The sequence below is a fragment of the Pinus tabuliformis genome, chromosome 2_1, assembly GCF_031772625.1.
Source record: "Pinus tabuliformis cultivar Carrire ecotype Pingquan chromosome 2_1, CPIR1, whole genome shotgun sequence".
NCBI classification, from domain to species: domain Eukaryota; kingdom Viridiplantae; phylum Streptophyta; class Pinopsida; order Pinales; family Pinaceae; genus Pinus; species Pinus tabuliformis.
The window spans coordinates 342,458,813-342,475,953 of record NC_142299.1 but is presented as its reverse complement, the minus strand read 5'-3'; positions in this window follow the sequence as shown (position 1 = coordinate 342,475,953).

Here is a 17,141-nt window from a genome sequence, read left to right as displayed (position 1 = left end):
TAGATCTGGCTTAATCCATGACTTTTGGACCATTCTAACTCAGTTTTATATTAATTCATATTAATATTTTATTTTCCCTAAGTTTAGACTCAGGGACTCCATTAAAAATATTAATTATTTTAATATCTCTTAAACTAGTTAGATTCTGCCCAAACCATTTTTGGGTATTGGAGATCTCATGCGCTTTAGCCTTTCCACCAATTTTCGTGGCTAGAGAACATCCGATGATACCCCAAATCAACACTCCCTCTTAGTGAGCACTGTGCTCCAGTAATACTCCTCACTGAGCATCACCCTGATTATCCGACATTGGTCCCTGTGCTGATGCTAGGCCTACTACCTAACATCCTTTGCACTGTTGCATCATACTACTACCCATGGCCTTGCCACTGCCACTGTTGCATCTGTATGATAGCTCCCTTTGCATCTGTGTTGCTGCCCATGGCCTTGCCACTGTCACTGCTGCATCTGCACTGCAACCCCTCTCATCATGCTGCATCGTGATGCCCATAGCACTGCCACTGCTAACTGCTGCACTGCAACTCAGTTATTGAGAAGTAAGTAATTGATCTCCCAACTCTGACATCTTCGTCCGTCTAGAAACACTCCCGATGTTGAAGCTCCATTTGTCACTGACAAGTGCTCCCTCTCTAACCTCTGCACTACTGCAACAACTCTCTGCATCTCACACTGCTGCCTCACGCTATCGTGGGACTCCTGCACTATGGCTCCCTCTATTTCTCTATCCGCATTTGTCTCTACCGACATCTGCTAGTCCTGCTACTCCTCTTTGGGGCTCCCATAGCAAGGTATAATCCTAGAGGTTGGGTACCTCAAGGATCCTGCCCCTCATCGCCTATAGTCTGTCTGACTACAGCTCGATGTCTCCCCACTTCCTTTCAAGCAGCACATGAGCACTCATGGCACAATCATCATCTGTCTCCACTTCTTTCTCCACCCTTGCTGGTGCAGCCTTGGTCTCAAAAGCCTCTCCCTTGCTCTTCTTCCTCAGACATTGGCTCGCATAATGACCCAGTTTCCCACAGTGGAAGCATTTGACCTTGGAGAGGTCCTTCTTCTTCCATTTCTATTGATTTCCCTCAGATGCTAGGACAACATCCTCCTCTTCCTCCTTTTTGATCCTGACCCCCTTGTCGCTGCTTCCTGCCTCGGTTAGCCTTCTAATCTCTTCTTGACAAAGAGCCGCCCATAGTTCCTCCCAATTTGGAAGGGTCAACCTGCCCAGTATGCTCTAGAAAAATACCTCCCAATCCTCTGAGATGGCATTTAATGCGGTCCTCACCATCATCTCCTCAGTTAGCATGGCCCCTATGGAAGTTAGTTGATCCTGAATCTCCTTCAACCGACTGAGAAAGGTGTCTATCTATTCTCCCTTCTGCATCTGGTATGGTCGCATCTGATTTTCTAGTAGCATCTTCCTCTACATGAAAGTATGCTGATGTAATTTTGTTAGGGCCTCCCACATTGCATTTTCCATATCCTTTTCAGAAATATGTGGTACTACATGGTCCTTTACCCCATCAAGGATGATGCTCTTGTCCCTTGCCATTGCCTCTTGGTACTTTTCGTTCTCAACCGGGTCAACTGAGATCGCTATCGTGTTCAAGGCGAAGTGCTTGAGATGATTCCTATCTAGAACGAACAAGATCCTGGCCTTCCACACCACGAAGTTTGAGGCTCGCCCATTCTGTCCTAATTTCTTACCCCATTCATTGCCATTTTTCTGCTTCTCTTTCGACTCTTCTGAGTCTCTCTACTTCCCTCCTAGAAACCCCTTTGCCAATGTTGAGATGCCCCCATTCTGATCATTAGTGCATCTACACCACTGATCTGGATTTCTTAGCTAGAAATCCTTGACAACAGCTCCCTCCTCCTTAGTCTTTCCCTGTTAGGTACTATTCTGACCACAGTACCCCACCATCTTCACTCCACAACTTACCCACAACCTCCTATGCCCCAGCAAACTAAAGGTTAGAGCCTCCAGGCTCTGCGCAATCCCGAAACTAGCAAAATCTGCACCTCTTGGCCAGGGGCGTCAATCCTTCCTGACGAGAAATATGACCGAGCACTGCGTAGGTCAGGTCTGCTCCTCTTTGCCACTGCGCTGATCCTCTTCTTGGCTCGAATTCATGACACAGGCACTGTGTTACCCTTCCTTAATCATTTTCTGCTAGGAACAACTTCTGTTACTCAGGACAACTTTTTCTACTGTTGCTGCTCTGCTCAACTGATGCCCTCAGTTATCCTATGATCTACAACCTCCCTCTGATACCATGTTGGAATTTCTAAGTCTAACTGTTAGAAATCCTTCTTGTACTTTATGATTTATTTCTTCCTACTTGTTCTGTTAATTAACAAGTTATTTACCATGTAAATACTGAAATAAATACAAGTACAATCTCAACACATACAGATCATCAGCTGAAGGAAAAACAAGCACACAAGTGACACCGTTATTTTTGGACTAATGTCCCCAGAAAAACCCAATGCGGAAAAACTGGTGCAACTATCTGAGGGTTTTATTATTAAGCAAATTCAGAATACAATCTGGGTGCCAGAAATGGCTCACCCAATAGATACTACCCTCAGCAGTAGTATCTCTCAGTGGGAGACAGATATTAGCCCCAATCTGCCCCACAAAATCTCCTAGCGTCAGCCTCTAGGGTCTGCATCAGCCTCTCTAGCCCAGTGTTAGCCCAACTAGCCCATCGTCAGCCTCTCTAGGCTCTGTGTCTCCCACACTGGCTCTTTCCAGCATTACATAGTTCCTGGATACCTCTTCATGGCCTCTGGCTACCTCGGCATGGCCTCTAGCTGGCTCTGCGTCAACCCTTTCCCAGCTTCTGTGCTGATGCTTCTAGTACCCTCTCTACCTCCCTACTTCTGTATTCACTGCCCCTCAGCTGCAACTTAGATCACTCCTTCGATTCCCTCAGCAAGACCTACCCCAGAAAATCGAATTCTTGATCAACTCAGTGTGTTCTCCAAGTGACCCTCAAGCCTCCTTTTATACTTTGCTCGCTGACATTTCAACGACCGAGATTGAGTCCCTAATCAATGGCTAAGATTAGATCTAGCTTGATCCATGAATTTTGGACCATTCTAACTCAGTTTTATATTAATTCACATTAATATTTTATTTTCCCTAAGTTTAGACTTAGGGCCTCCATTAAAAATATTAATTATTTTAATATCTCTCAAACTGATTAGATTTTGCCCAAACCATTTTTGGGTATTGGATATCTCATGTGATTTAGCCTCTCCACCAATTGTCATGGCTAGAGCACATTCGATGCTACCCCAAATCAACAATATGCATCCACATTTTGGTTAAGCATGAAAACAAAACATTGGCTTATTATATAGATCCATAGAAAGTGCAATACATTCTTAAAGAAAAGTATAAAATAATGGCAAGAAATAAAATTGAATGTTACATTATTAATTTCTCATAGAAATTATTGGACATTCATGTCAATGGATGTATCAACTAAAGGAAATATAAGATGTTGATATAAATAGATGACATTTAGTGCTGGATAATTATATGTACCAATTCCCAATCGGAGGATCAATTGAATGTTTTGTGAGAAATGTTTCTACCATTCTACTTCTGGAATGTTATACCAAACATGATCAATTATATTGTAAAACTAATGAAAATATTTATGTTCAACAAAGCCACTTGGAAAATAAAGAAATTGATATAGGAAAAATCCCGAAGAAATAGTGGTAGCCACAATTTGTTCAATTGTGGCAAACTGAAAACAATTTCCCATTTACCTCCTTGCATCACACCTATTTATTAGGGGTTGCATTTTCATATAGGTTAGTTCATCATATAAGTGACAGTTGTCCATACAATTACTTGGCTATAATTTATAATAAGCAAGAAGTTTTGACTCCATCAGGAAATGGTATCAATATTAAATCTAATCAAATCCTTAATCTTGCTAAATTCTACCAAGTAGCTAGGCCACTCAACTATGTCTCGCAAACAAGTTGGTTCGTAACTTTTTTCCTCCACTTCATTTCCATAGGGACTACGCCCCATAGTCTGCTACTGGGAGACAACTAGAACATAGCAGACGAGATCGGGGTGACCGCCCCCGCCCTGAGCGGTTTTCATGGAACTTATACAATCCGAGCGACAACAGACCCAACAAAAACATGTGGACCAAGATGGGAAGATAGGTGAATGGGGCTAAAATGAGTGGAAGAGGAGTGATGTAGGTGGTAAGTTATTTCTCTCTAGGCATAATGTCCACCACAAAACCCTGCATGCAACTAATCTATAATTCCCTCTGTTTCATTTTCATTCAAATAGGGAAGAAGGATATTGAGAGGATCCTTCTAGTATAGATTACCATTGGTAATAGAATGTTTAACCACTTTAAGCTTCTAGGCTTTACACTTCTTTAAGTCAAGTTTAGCTGGACATTGAAAATCTCTAAGAAACTGTACAATATCAAAATACCAGTCAGAGAATAGATATTTTTGATCTCTATGAATGAGAATGGTTTGATCTGAAGAAGAAGGTTCTTTTGGATTCTCTTCTAAATTTTGAGAAGGTTCTTGTAGATTCTCCCCTTCTACATTTAGGGAAGGTTCTTGTGGGTTCTCCCCTTCTTCATTTAGGGAAGGTTCTTGTGGATTATTCTCTTCTGCATTTAGAGAAGGTTCTTGTGTATTCTTCTCACATGAAAGTTTAGAAATAAAATTTATTCCTAATACTTTGCAAATGGATTCAGCCAACAATTTGGCCAAACCTTGAACTTTCACTAGCTTTGTGGTCTTGATATCAAGATCATATTCAAGAATTTGGGCAATCCATCTTCCCCTTCTTCCATCAATATTAGGTTGGGTCAAAACAATTTTGACAACATGATTAGGGACATAGGTTGTAATGTGTGAATGCAAAACATAGGTTCTAAAGGCTTTGAGGGCTTGGATTAAAGCATAAGCTTGCTTTTCAATAATGTCATATTTAAGCTCGGCATCCCTCATGACTTTACTAAAGAAGGCTATGGGCTGGTCATCACCATTTATATTCTTCTGTAAAAGTACAACTGCTAAGGTTGTCTCTAATGCAAAAGAAAATATGCTAAAAGGGGAAGAGTAATCAGGACTAGCTAATGTAGGGGCTTTAGATATAGCCTTTTTGATCTGATCAAAAGTATATTTGGTAGAAATTGTCCATTTCACTTCATTGTTCTTTTTTAACATATCAATTATATCTTTTACTATCTCTGCATAATTGGGGATAAACCTTTTGAGAAAATTAATTTTCCCAAGGAAGGTTTGTATCTCCTTCTTGTTTCTAGGCAAAGACAAAGTTTGAATAGCTGAAACTCTCTTTGGATCAATGACAACTCCTTCATTGGAGATAATATTCCCCTGTAATTTCCCTTCCTTTACAACAAATAAAGACTTCTTTGGATTTATGGATATGCCAAATTTTCTGCACCTGTCAAAAACCTTGCTCAAGTGTTTTAAATGATTTTCATCAGAATCAGAGAAAACAGTTAAATCATCTAGATAAATGTCAGTGAGTTCATATGTCTTTCCAAGAAATTCTAGATCCATGGCTCTCTGGAAAGTGGATCCAACGTTTTTAAGTCCAAATGGCATCTTGGCATACATGAATGTACCCCAGGGAGTAGTAAAAGCGGTTTTGTCTGGGTCAACTTGACTCGCCATAATCTGGTTGTAACTAGAAAATCCATCTAGCATAGAAATCCTATTTGCACTTGAAACTTTTTGAAGTAGATGATCCATTTGGGCAATGGGTAGTTATCCAGATGATTTGTTCATACTTCGGAAGTCTACACATAACCTAATTTCACCATTTTTCTTTATGACAGGAACTAGGTTAGCCACCCAGTCAGAATACCTCAAAGGTACTACAATATGAGCATCAAGCAACTTTTAAAGTTCTTTCTCAATGTTTGGAAGAACTATTGGATTGATTCTTCTTAATTTTTGTTGGAAGGGTTTTGCTTATGGTTTTAAAGGAATTTTGTGCTCAATCAAGGATGTATCATAAGTTTTTAACTCATTATAAGACTAGGAAAAAACATCTTTATAATTTTTAAGAAGATTCAAATATTTGTTTTTAACATCCAACGGCAACAATGATGATAATTTAGAATTTGTAACTTTATCTAAAGTCCCAATATTGAACTCTTCAAATTATTCTTCAACTGAATTAGATAAGGGGTTTTTGGAGACATCATTATTATCAAATAGTTTTTCCAATGGAACTAATCCTTTGGGAATAAAATTATCAGATAACTGAATGATATCATGATCAATAATTTTAGGACTAAATGAAGTGTTTGAGCTCTATTGATTTGACTCTTGGACATCTTTTTAATCTTCTTCAATTTGCATATTTGAAAATTCATCAATGACTTGAAGAAAAGATTTTAATTGTTCATCATCCTCAAACATCTGCCTGTGTTTAAGGTTATCAAGAATTGATGGTTTGTACTTGACTTGAATCTGACATTCCAACAATACTAGCTCAGGGATTTCAAAAGAGCTTGCTGAAGCAACAAGTGAATCAACATGCATATTCTCATCCTTAGGTATAGAAGTTATGTTAAATCCTTGAAAGAAATTTTCAATTGCATCCCAAACTTCATTTCTATAAGATATAAGTCTTGGGTGCTTTGTTTGACATAGGTTTCTAACTTGTTTAACTATTAGTTCAGAATAAGAAAAGACACTCAAGTTTTGAACTTTTAGACTCTTAGTTAGTTCAAGACCAAGAAGAAAAGCCTCATACTCAGCCACATTATTGGTGACTTAAAATTCAAGTTTACATGACTGAGTAATATTTTCCTTATTTGGTGAGATTAAAACAATCCCTACCCCTGATCCTTCCATTGAGTAAGAGCCATCAAAATAAAGTTTCCAAATATCTAATTTTACAATCTTAGGTTTGGAAATTGTATTTTCGATAGCAAGTTGGGTGTTTGATGAATTTTTAAATGATAACTGAAGGCAACCAAAATCTTGATCTACTACATAGATGGGGTTATGTTTTGCTTGATTAGACTTGCAAACCGTATGGAGGAATCTAACTTCCCTATATAACCTTAAATGTTCACCTTCATAGACTGGATTAGTAGCAAAAGAAATGTCCATTTGAAGTGATACTCCAAGTTTAACACAACATGATCTAGACAGAAGCATGCCAACTTGGCTGGAATATCAATGAAAACTATGTCTAAGACTATACTCTTAACATGTATTTAGGCTAAGGTCACAACTAGGCCTTTCATCAGTCCTAGGCATGGTACTTTCTTTGAATCAAAGGTGTAGAGATCTTGATATGAACGAGTAACTTCTAACTGGAGTTGGTCCATAATTACCTTTGGCATAAGGTTATGAGAAGATCCAGAGTCCAACATGCAGTTATACAAGAGAAAATCATGGACCTTTAAAGTTACATAAAAGGGTGGAACAATCTCGTCAATCATATCATAACTAGGGCCAAAAACTACTGAGGGTTTTTCATCTTGTAAACTAATAATATCTCTCATTTAGACACATGATTTTTATAGCCAGGGTTTTTGGAAAGTTTAGCCAAAGGGATAGGAATCTTTACTCTTTCCAATTCTTTCTCAATATTAAAACTTGTCAAAATGGTTTTATCAGATGAAATGTTTTAGTAGATGACTCTATAGTTTGAGGTGTTGGAGTTTGTGTTTGGATAGATTTTATTGCAGGTTCAATTATAGATGTAGATTTTGGAGGTGTACCTGGGCCTGATCTAGGTCTTAGATCATATATCGTATTTAACTCTGCAATCAAAAATTCAGAAAATGCTTGATATTTGGAAGGTTGAGCATCTCCTTGCTCTTGTTCAAAAGACTGAGGGGAAGATGCAAGCACTGTTGTCATTTGTACTGCAGAAGGATCGAGATTATTGATATCTTCAGTAATTAAAGGACCTACATCTTGAGGCTATTGATCATAAATCAGCAATGGTGGTTGGATGTTTTGAACAGAATCTTGTCTCTTAAGGATCTTCATTTGAGGAGCTCATCGAAATTGAGTTTGAGCTTGAGGCCTAACAATAGTTTTTTGAGTAGTTCTAGGTTACGATTCAATGTTAGGAATCCTATTGGAAAGGTTTTTAAGTAAAGATGCGATTTTATCAATTTTCCGATCTTCAAGTTTAGATTTGGAATAAGGTGAGTCATCAATCCTAGCTTTTAACTTTCTTTCTTCTTTCTCTGCTTTAGCTTTAAGTTTGCTAGAAGCAGACCTATTAGCTTCAACCTCTATAGAATTTGTCTGCATATCTTCTAATGTATTAGATACTCTTTCTCTTAGCATGACTGCAAAGTCATCTTCAAATGCTTTGGAAAATCTAACTTTTGCAGCTACTACTGGTGGCTTACAATCAACAAGAATTTTATGATAGAGTTTATTAAATCTCTTGATAAATTCAACCACTGGTTCACTAGGGTTTCTCTTCAATTCTTCAAATTCAGTAAGAAAGTAGACATGATCCTTCTTTACCCCCCATTGATTCTTAAAGATAGTTATGAGCTCATTCCATGTTCTAATAGAGTCAGGTCTAAGTTGTCTAAACCAGATCCTAACATTTCCTTTTAAGGATTGCACAAATAATCTCATATAAACATTTTCATGTTCTATGTTCATATTATCTGCAAAATCTAAGAAAGCAACTACATGATCTTCTGCTGAAGGACCAGTTTCACCATTGAATCTTGGTAAATTCTTTAGATATCCATCAAGAAAATTTTCCAAGTTTTGAGGAAGGACTAAAGTATCATATCTTGCTTGAACAATGGGTTGAAAATCTATAGTGGGAGGTGGAGCCATGGTGGTTGAGTAGATGATGAAGAAGAAGAGGAAGAGGATGAAGATGAAGGTGAAGGAGAATTCGAAGGGGTATTAGTATGTGGAGGAGAGAAAGAAGGAGGAGACCTCCTTGAGGATTTCAAAGGGGTTTTAATAACCAATTTCTGAACTCCTGATTGAAAGTCTTCCTTATTATCAAACAAAGGATTTGAATAGACAAAGAATGTCTCTTCAAGATTAGTAGAAGTTGATGGAACAGAATAAGGAGTTGGAGATATGAAGTCTATAGGCTTGAATTAAGGTAAATGTAAAACCAATTCTTCCTCAGATGAAGATGATTTTATAGGAATAGATGGCACTTGATATGACTTAAGTGATTTGATTAAAAAGGATGATGGAAGATCTACTCCTTTTGAATAGAGTTCAGAAACCCTAGGAGGTAGTTTAGTCCAATCAATATTAGATGGAACAAATGAAAAAGATCTACATATTGTATATCTTCAGAGTGTAATGTTGAAGAAGAAGAAGAAGAAGTTTGAAGTCTTCTCCTTAAAGAGGCTCCCCTAATAAGTCTCTCTGGATCTGGTAGAGGGTTAACAATCTCATAATCAGAGCGTGATCTAGTATGCTTAAAAGGAGCCAACTTGAAAAAGTGGAATTGCTAGGTGAAAGATTTTAACCTATATCTAATCCTTTATTCACCTTAAAAGAAAAGAGGAAAATCGTTGCCCTAGGGAAAATGAATCTTTCAATCCTTCACTCCCTGTCAACGACGTCAATCTAATGTTGTCCTTTGAGATAACTCTAGGTCAATTAGTTATGCCAAAGCATCTATAATGTTTTGTTGTTTTGAATGGTTGGATGACCAGTGAACAATTTATAAACAGGTGCTTTAAACTCAGATAGATTTCCAAGTAAAATAAAAGGTTGTTCTTTAACTACACATAGTTAATTTGATTTTAATGGGGTGGAAAAGTAGAGCATAAAGAAGTATAATTCATTTAATATTCAAACTGAATACTTAACAAACTATAAGAATAAATTAAACCGTTATAGAAATATGATGTAATTTATATTTAAAGAGGAAATTACAGTAACAAGCACTTCTGTAAATTGTTCTCTTATTTATAATCACAACTTCACAGAGAATTCAAAATGAGACTGAAACTCAGTTAAATTTTGAATCAGATAAGTGTAAAAGACTTAATTTATATGAAGGAAACATAATAAATGAATAACATAAAATAGAAATCACTGAGAAACAGACCATATGAGATAAATCTATAATCCAGCTTAGTGAAAATATGTTTGATAGCTTCTTCAAGGGTTCAACCCATAATAACTCAAAGAAGGGGTTATTTATACAAAAGTTTGAAAAATATCTATGACCTGTTGGAATAACATACCAAAATAGGACAAAATTACAAAAATAGGACAATATTGTAGGAACTAAGAAAATGCTGAAGAGGTGGCTCTATCTTTTGGGAATTTGCTGATGATCTGGCCTAAAAAAGCTGATGAGCTGTCATACTGTTAGGATAAAAAATTACTTAATTGTTTCACACAATTGATCCCATCTTTGTTCACTTGGGATTTCCAAATTCACCATCTTTCTAAATGTTTCATCCACTTTTGTATACCTCTCGAAGGTTGGCTTGCTGAGGAATAGATGTCTAATTTCATGATTGATGGTCAAATCAAACTCCAAGGCTTCCAGAAAGGCCTTCACTGTTATTTTTCCTTTGAGTCCTGCAAACTTGGTTCTGTCCACTGCAATAGTATATAATTTCTTGCAATAATCTTATAATTTGATCAACTTTTCATTTAGATCTACCAATCCTGGTAGTCCTTTTCGATTTAAAATATTAAACTTTGAATGAAAACTTTGGACACAAATATCTAGGGTTTGACATTTTGTTTCTAATTGGTTGATCAAATTATTCTTTTGTAAGACCTTCTCAATCTCTAAGATGGTAGTTGTTCTGTTAGAAATATTTATTCCTTCCAGCTCTTCTCTAGTTTTGAATTTAACACCTTTATCATATCTGTGGCTTCTACAGGCTTGGTCTTCAAAGCTGCTTTCTGTGCTTCTATTACTGCTCTGCATCTGGTGATAACTTCTTGTTGTTGAAAAATAATTTACATAGATGGCCATACATCTGTCATAGATTGGTTGATGTGTGTCAAAATATTTTCCTTGGCATGGGCCAAAGTACTTGCCATTAGGGACTCACTTTCCCACTTCTGAATCTTAAGTTCCAATCTTTGGGACTTCTACATCTCCTGAACATACAAATTTTCATTCTTGACTTTCTGCAATTCTAATCTTTGGAACTTTTGTAGTAACTTCTCATTTTACTGTCTCTGTATGGCCAATTCTTGTGATAATCTGGTTGGATCAGCTGCTGTTGATGTAGACTCAATGGTTATTGATGATGAACTAGGTTTGTACCTACAACTACTATTGGGACTACTGTGATTGGAACCATAGCAAGCTGTGCTGCTTCTTTCTCCTTTAGTAACTCTTCAAGCTATTCTTCCATTTTCTTAAGCTGTATATTTTTCTCAATGATAATCTTGAGCATGTCCTCCTTTTGTTGTTCATTTTCTGTTATGTACTTTGTTAGAGGATCGTCTGTAGAAGGCAACTTCAATTGTTTCTTTAGCGTAGCAATTCATGCATCTTTATTTTTGAGGAGTAATTCTACATCTTTGACATCTTTGGGATCATATCCTACTTTAATCACAAAATCCTTCAGTGCCTTTATTCTGTTATCTTTGGCTAATGAAGAAATATTTTCTATCTTGAGCTAAGATTGAACATTGTTTAGATAAGTTCTACGTTTAGAAAGAGACATACCTATATTGATCATGGTGGAAAACAACATCTCACCAATATGTCTGTGCATAACCATCTGGTCAATTGGATGGATTTGACTGGTATCAAATGAAAACATAGTCTTTTTATAATCTGATGGAGACTTAGGAAATGGGATTTGGGCTTGTAAGAAAACCATTTGCATTCTGCATTTCTCACTGTCGAAAGCTGAAAGAAGTCTATGTTGGGAAGCTGATGTTTGTTTCCAGAATTGGCTGTATATATTAGACTTCAAAGTCTCATTCTTCTATTTAATCTCAAGGAACCTTGAAAAGATGTTCTGATCATTTGAGGAACTGGTTCCTGTGGACTGAATTATTTCTGGAGGTTCCCTAGAAGGTGAAGTTATAGGAGGATTTGTTGAAACACTAGCTCTTGTTGATGTAGAAACTTCTTAATCTCTGAGATCAATTATTACTAGTTGATTTTATTCTGATGATGTTGCCAAGCCAACCTTTGGCTTGTTTTGTTGTAGAATGAATCCTTTCATAATCTCCTTAGTAGATGAAGTTTCCTCTCTCACCCTTTTTTGTTTCTTGCTCTGAGCAACAGGAGTTTGTTAATTTGGGATGGATACCACCTGTTCATCTTCCTCTTGAAGTGTCCCGTCAACCCATTGCTCTTGATTCATGAACTTTCCTATTTATGGCCTTGGAGTATGATTATAAGGATTCATTTTCAATTCAACTCTCAAGGTAGACATAATACCAAAAGGGTCATAAGACCAGGTAAAGCTAGGTTGTAAATTCATTTTCTTTAACAATGTATCTACCTCAACACTAGCTGATCTGGTGTTGCAAATGAATGATCCAATCTTTTCCTTGATTTTGAACTGAGATTTCCTTTTTCCTGACACAAAGTGCAGGTCATCCATGTTGATCATCTGCCTAATATATTCCATAGAAACGATTCTCATAGGAACATACTTGGGTAGCTTATATGGTGCAATCTCACAACCATATACCCTTACCTCTGTATAATTTTGGTATAAATACTAGTCACTAGTTTTAGTCTGCTCACTTAAGTGTAAAATCCTCTTTATTTCATCTCTAATCCTTGGCTATGTCTGACTGTTGAGAAGTTGTTCCACTGGATGTATGAATGTATCTATAAAATCTGAAATGAAGAGTTGGCGAAGTGCTCCTGACCATTTCAGTCCAATGAAACACTGATTGATTCACTCCTTGTTCATCCTATTTGCTAAGCTTGATAGTGAAGCGAACAAAGTTCCTTCTTAAGATTAATTACTCCAAAAGACTTGGAATATCAAATTATCCATTAAGGATATAAATATTATATTAAATATGTGAATAAGAATAAGAATGATGATGAATTACAAATGAGAACGAGAGGGTTGCTTATATACCAAGCAAGTGTCTCTTCATGAAGAGTCATGTCCTATTAGACATGCCTCTTCAACCTATTTACTAGCTTAACTAACTATTATTTATGATTATTATCTTTTACATTATATTTATATTATTTATATATTTTATTCGTTACATTGCCTCCTTCCTCAAAAAGCTTTGTCCTCAAAGCTTGTTGATGAAAAAAAGCTTGATCTCTTTTTTGGCTTTGAAAGTCTTTCTCTCTTGGAATAGTCATCTTCGTCGATACAAGCTGATATGATCTTCTTAGTGACAAACAAAATTGTCGCATTGAGAAGGGATTGGACCATCCTAGATTAATCTTCTGTATAGCATTCTGATCACTAAAACTTTGTAACGACTTGTCCTTGTAGCACTGGGTTGAGGTTACATTACTCTTTCTTGGAACATTAGTTTGTTGTTTCGATTTTGACTGGTTCAAATATGTAGTATGGTTGATTCATCTGTTCTCATGATTTGGATGCCGATATGGAACTTTTTTTGTTTGATTTTTCCTTACTAGGCATGTGCCAATTTTTATATTTTCTTCTGGCGAAGATGTTATTGAGCTGGTTATGAAACATTCACTGGGGATGTTCATTGTTTGAACTGCAACATCCAAGTGTGTGTTTTCTTCAACTTGCTCGTCTTCTTCCTGAGTTGTGACATTCACTGAATCGATATTTTTTGTTTTGTCATCAAGTTGAATTCCTACATTTGATGCTTCCTTCTTGATAAGTTGTTGGACCTGGCTTTCTAATGACTTCTTATCCTTCTTAAGTTTCTTAATTTGTGTCAGCAATTTTTCGCTATGGTTTTTAAATCGAGAAACTTCTTCATTTTTGTCAACATTGATTTTTTCAATTTCTTTTTGCATATTTTGTAATAGCTTTTTACCTTCTTGAGACATTACTTTTGAAATATCTGAGATATCTTCTGGTGTTACTGAATTTGGTTTTAGTGTAAAATCTTGGAGCGTTATTTTCTTCTTCTTGTAAGAAAATGTTAAAAACTTCTTCTTTGTATTTAGAATAAAGGAACCTAGAGTTTCCATCCAAGGTAACCCCAAAACAATGTCACTATCGAAAAAATGTAAGGTTTTCACGGTGAATTTTGAGGTAAAAGTATAATCTCCAATATTTAGGTGTAAATTGCTTATGTCATATTGTTTGTCATATTCGCCAAAAGTATTCTTTTCAACTATATTTGATTCAGGAATCACCAATTGGTTAGCACATTTAGGACTAACATAATTACTTTTTTCAGCAGGACTGATAGTGATTATGATATCTCTTCCTGTGAGCGATCCTTTGATTTTAAATAATGTATCAACACTTTTACTAAAGGTTTTAGGAAACCTTTCATTACTAGTCTCCATTTTACTCTTTAAATATTAAATACCTTTTTAAATCACTCTTTTTTTTATAATAGTTTTTTTTTTATTATATAAAACCCTTTTTTTTCTTTTTTTTTTAAATTTTATATATTCTCTTAATTTGTAATATTATATATATATATATATATATATAATTTATATATACTTTTTTGAGACCCACTTTTCCTTTCATATGTAACTATATAAGGCTTATATATTATCCTTTTTTATAATTATAATAATATTTTTTTCGAAAATTTGGATGAGTCGTGACTAATTTGGATGAGACGTGACTCTCTTGGTATAGTCACAATCTTTAGATTTGAACGATTAAAATTATTTAGATCACACCTTTTTTCTCCAATGTTATCAAAATATCTTTTACTTTTAAAATACCATGGGCTATTACCATGGGTTGTTTTTAAAACCTCATGTAAAAAGTAATATTTACATTTCATGTAAGGGCTTTTGTATCCTTGTTTTTCCTTTAACTTTTAAAATACCATGGGCTATTACCGTGGGTTGTTTTTAAAACCGCGGTCTTCTCCACGTAAAAAGTTTTAAATATACTTGAAAACATCCCCTCTTATCTTTATTATGAGTTTTTATCAATAATGTAAAACCCATATATATATATATATATATATATATATATATTTCACTTTTTCTTCGGAATATATTATTTCCTTTCCTCTTTTTTTTTATATACCCTTCTTCTTTATTTTTTATTATTATTTTTTTAAATAATGGCCACAGACCTAAAAAATGGAGAATCTCCCAATATGTAGCGAAACACTTCAATTATGACAGCAACGAAGTTGATGATAGGTTGATAGCCAAAGGCCTGGTGATCGGCTCTGATACCACATGAAGCGAACAAAGTTCCTTCTTAAAATTAATTACTCCAAAAGACTTGGAATATCAAATTATCCATTAAGGATATAAATATTATATTAAATATGTGAATAAGAATAAGAATGATGATGAATTACAAATGAGAACGAGAGAGTTGCTTATATACCAAGCAAGTGTCTCTTCATGAAGAGTCATGTCCTATTAGACATGCCTCTTCAACCTATTTACTAGCTTAACTAACTATTATTTATGATTATTATCTTTTACATTATATTTATATTATTTATATATTTTATTCGTTACAGATAGGCAAAAGATCTCCCTGCTGAAAATAAACATGTGAACAGTTACAAAGCTATAGCTGAACACTCCTTGTATAGTAAGATTCATAAATTGTTCATATATATTATCAACCAGGAATCGACTGTAATTATACATGAATGTTGGCTTCTGATCTTTGTTGAAGATGGAAAGAAATCCAAGGATGGGTTCATCAACAGACTGGTCATTTGGATATCCTAACAAGTAAGAAAGAAGAGAAATATAATATCTGGAGGCTTCAAGAAACATGGAAGATGGGTAGGGTGGATTCCTTTTTGGTAATTCTGCATCCTCAAGTAAAAATATTTCAAATATTTGAGCTCTCTGTGGAAAGGATAGCTTATGCTACAGATCCATAAGTGTTGTTGGTGAAAAATGGTTGACAGAGTCTAATTGAGGAATTAGGAGCATTTGGTTTATGGTTTTAGCAGATATGGTGATAAGAATGTCTCCGTTCTGAGCCACCGATGCTATTTTTATAGGGTCATACTTGGCTTGGCACAAGGTAATAAGGTCAGGGAAATCATGCGTTTTTGGGAAGCTGAAGAAAGGTAATAGTGATTCCCAGAATATGATTGGGTCTTGCTAGTTAAGGTATTTTTGTTTGAGCCATAGGTGCAGTTCACAGAAGTCTGACTCACACTTGGCATCTCCAATATTGAAAAGGGAATCAATGAGGAGAACATGATCAAGATCGATTAGGGTGGTGGTAGTAGTACTTTCTTCTGTACTCTACTTTTTAGACTTCCCTTTTGGGGCCATGCTGATAGACAGAAGAAAGAGTGACTCTTGTGGCAGATGGATCGAATGGCAAGAAGTTTTGCGCAGGAAACTATTTCACTTGCAAATAACAGTAAAAAGTTAGATGAAAGTGACAAAGAGACAGGTTTAGGTTTATTTATAGTATGCAGGGATGGGCTAACGATTTATTTTATGACTATAGTGGCTTTAATGTATAGGAGTGGAGCTACAACAGATGAATAGAAACAGGTATGGAAGCACGACAACGAGCATGTGAGGTGGCGAAATTGGATTGGTCAAGTGATAAAAATCAAAGTGCGAGATGGAGGACCGTCGGTGGAAGAAAACCATTGGCATATTTTAGAGGGGGTAGCGAATGGTTTGTGGTTTTGAGTGGGGGGGGGGTGTGGAGCTATGAGATGGTGACATGTAGGGTTGGGGCGTCTGCCATTAAAACCATTTGCATTAATGAGAATGGTCGAGGGGGGTGTGAAGTCTCTCCCCACCATTGATCTGAGCGGGGAGTAAATCCACCGTCTGATGATGCGCGCTGTTTATTTTGAGCCAACAAGATGTTTTGTCGACTAGCGAATTTGGTATAAACAACATATATGCACTATATAACATAAATTTAATGTCAAAAGATTATAACAAAGATTAATACCTTTTTAGGGGAAATTAATCATTAATTAATAAAAAATTAACATTTCTATTGTGGCGCATTTAAACAAGAAGCCTTTGA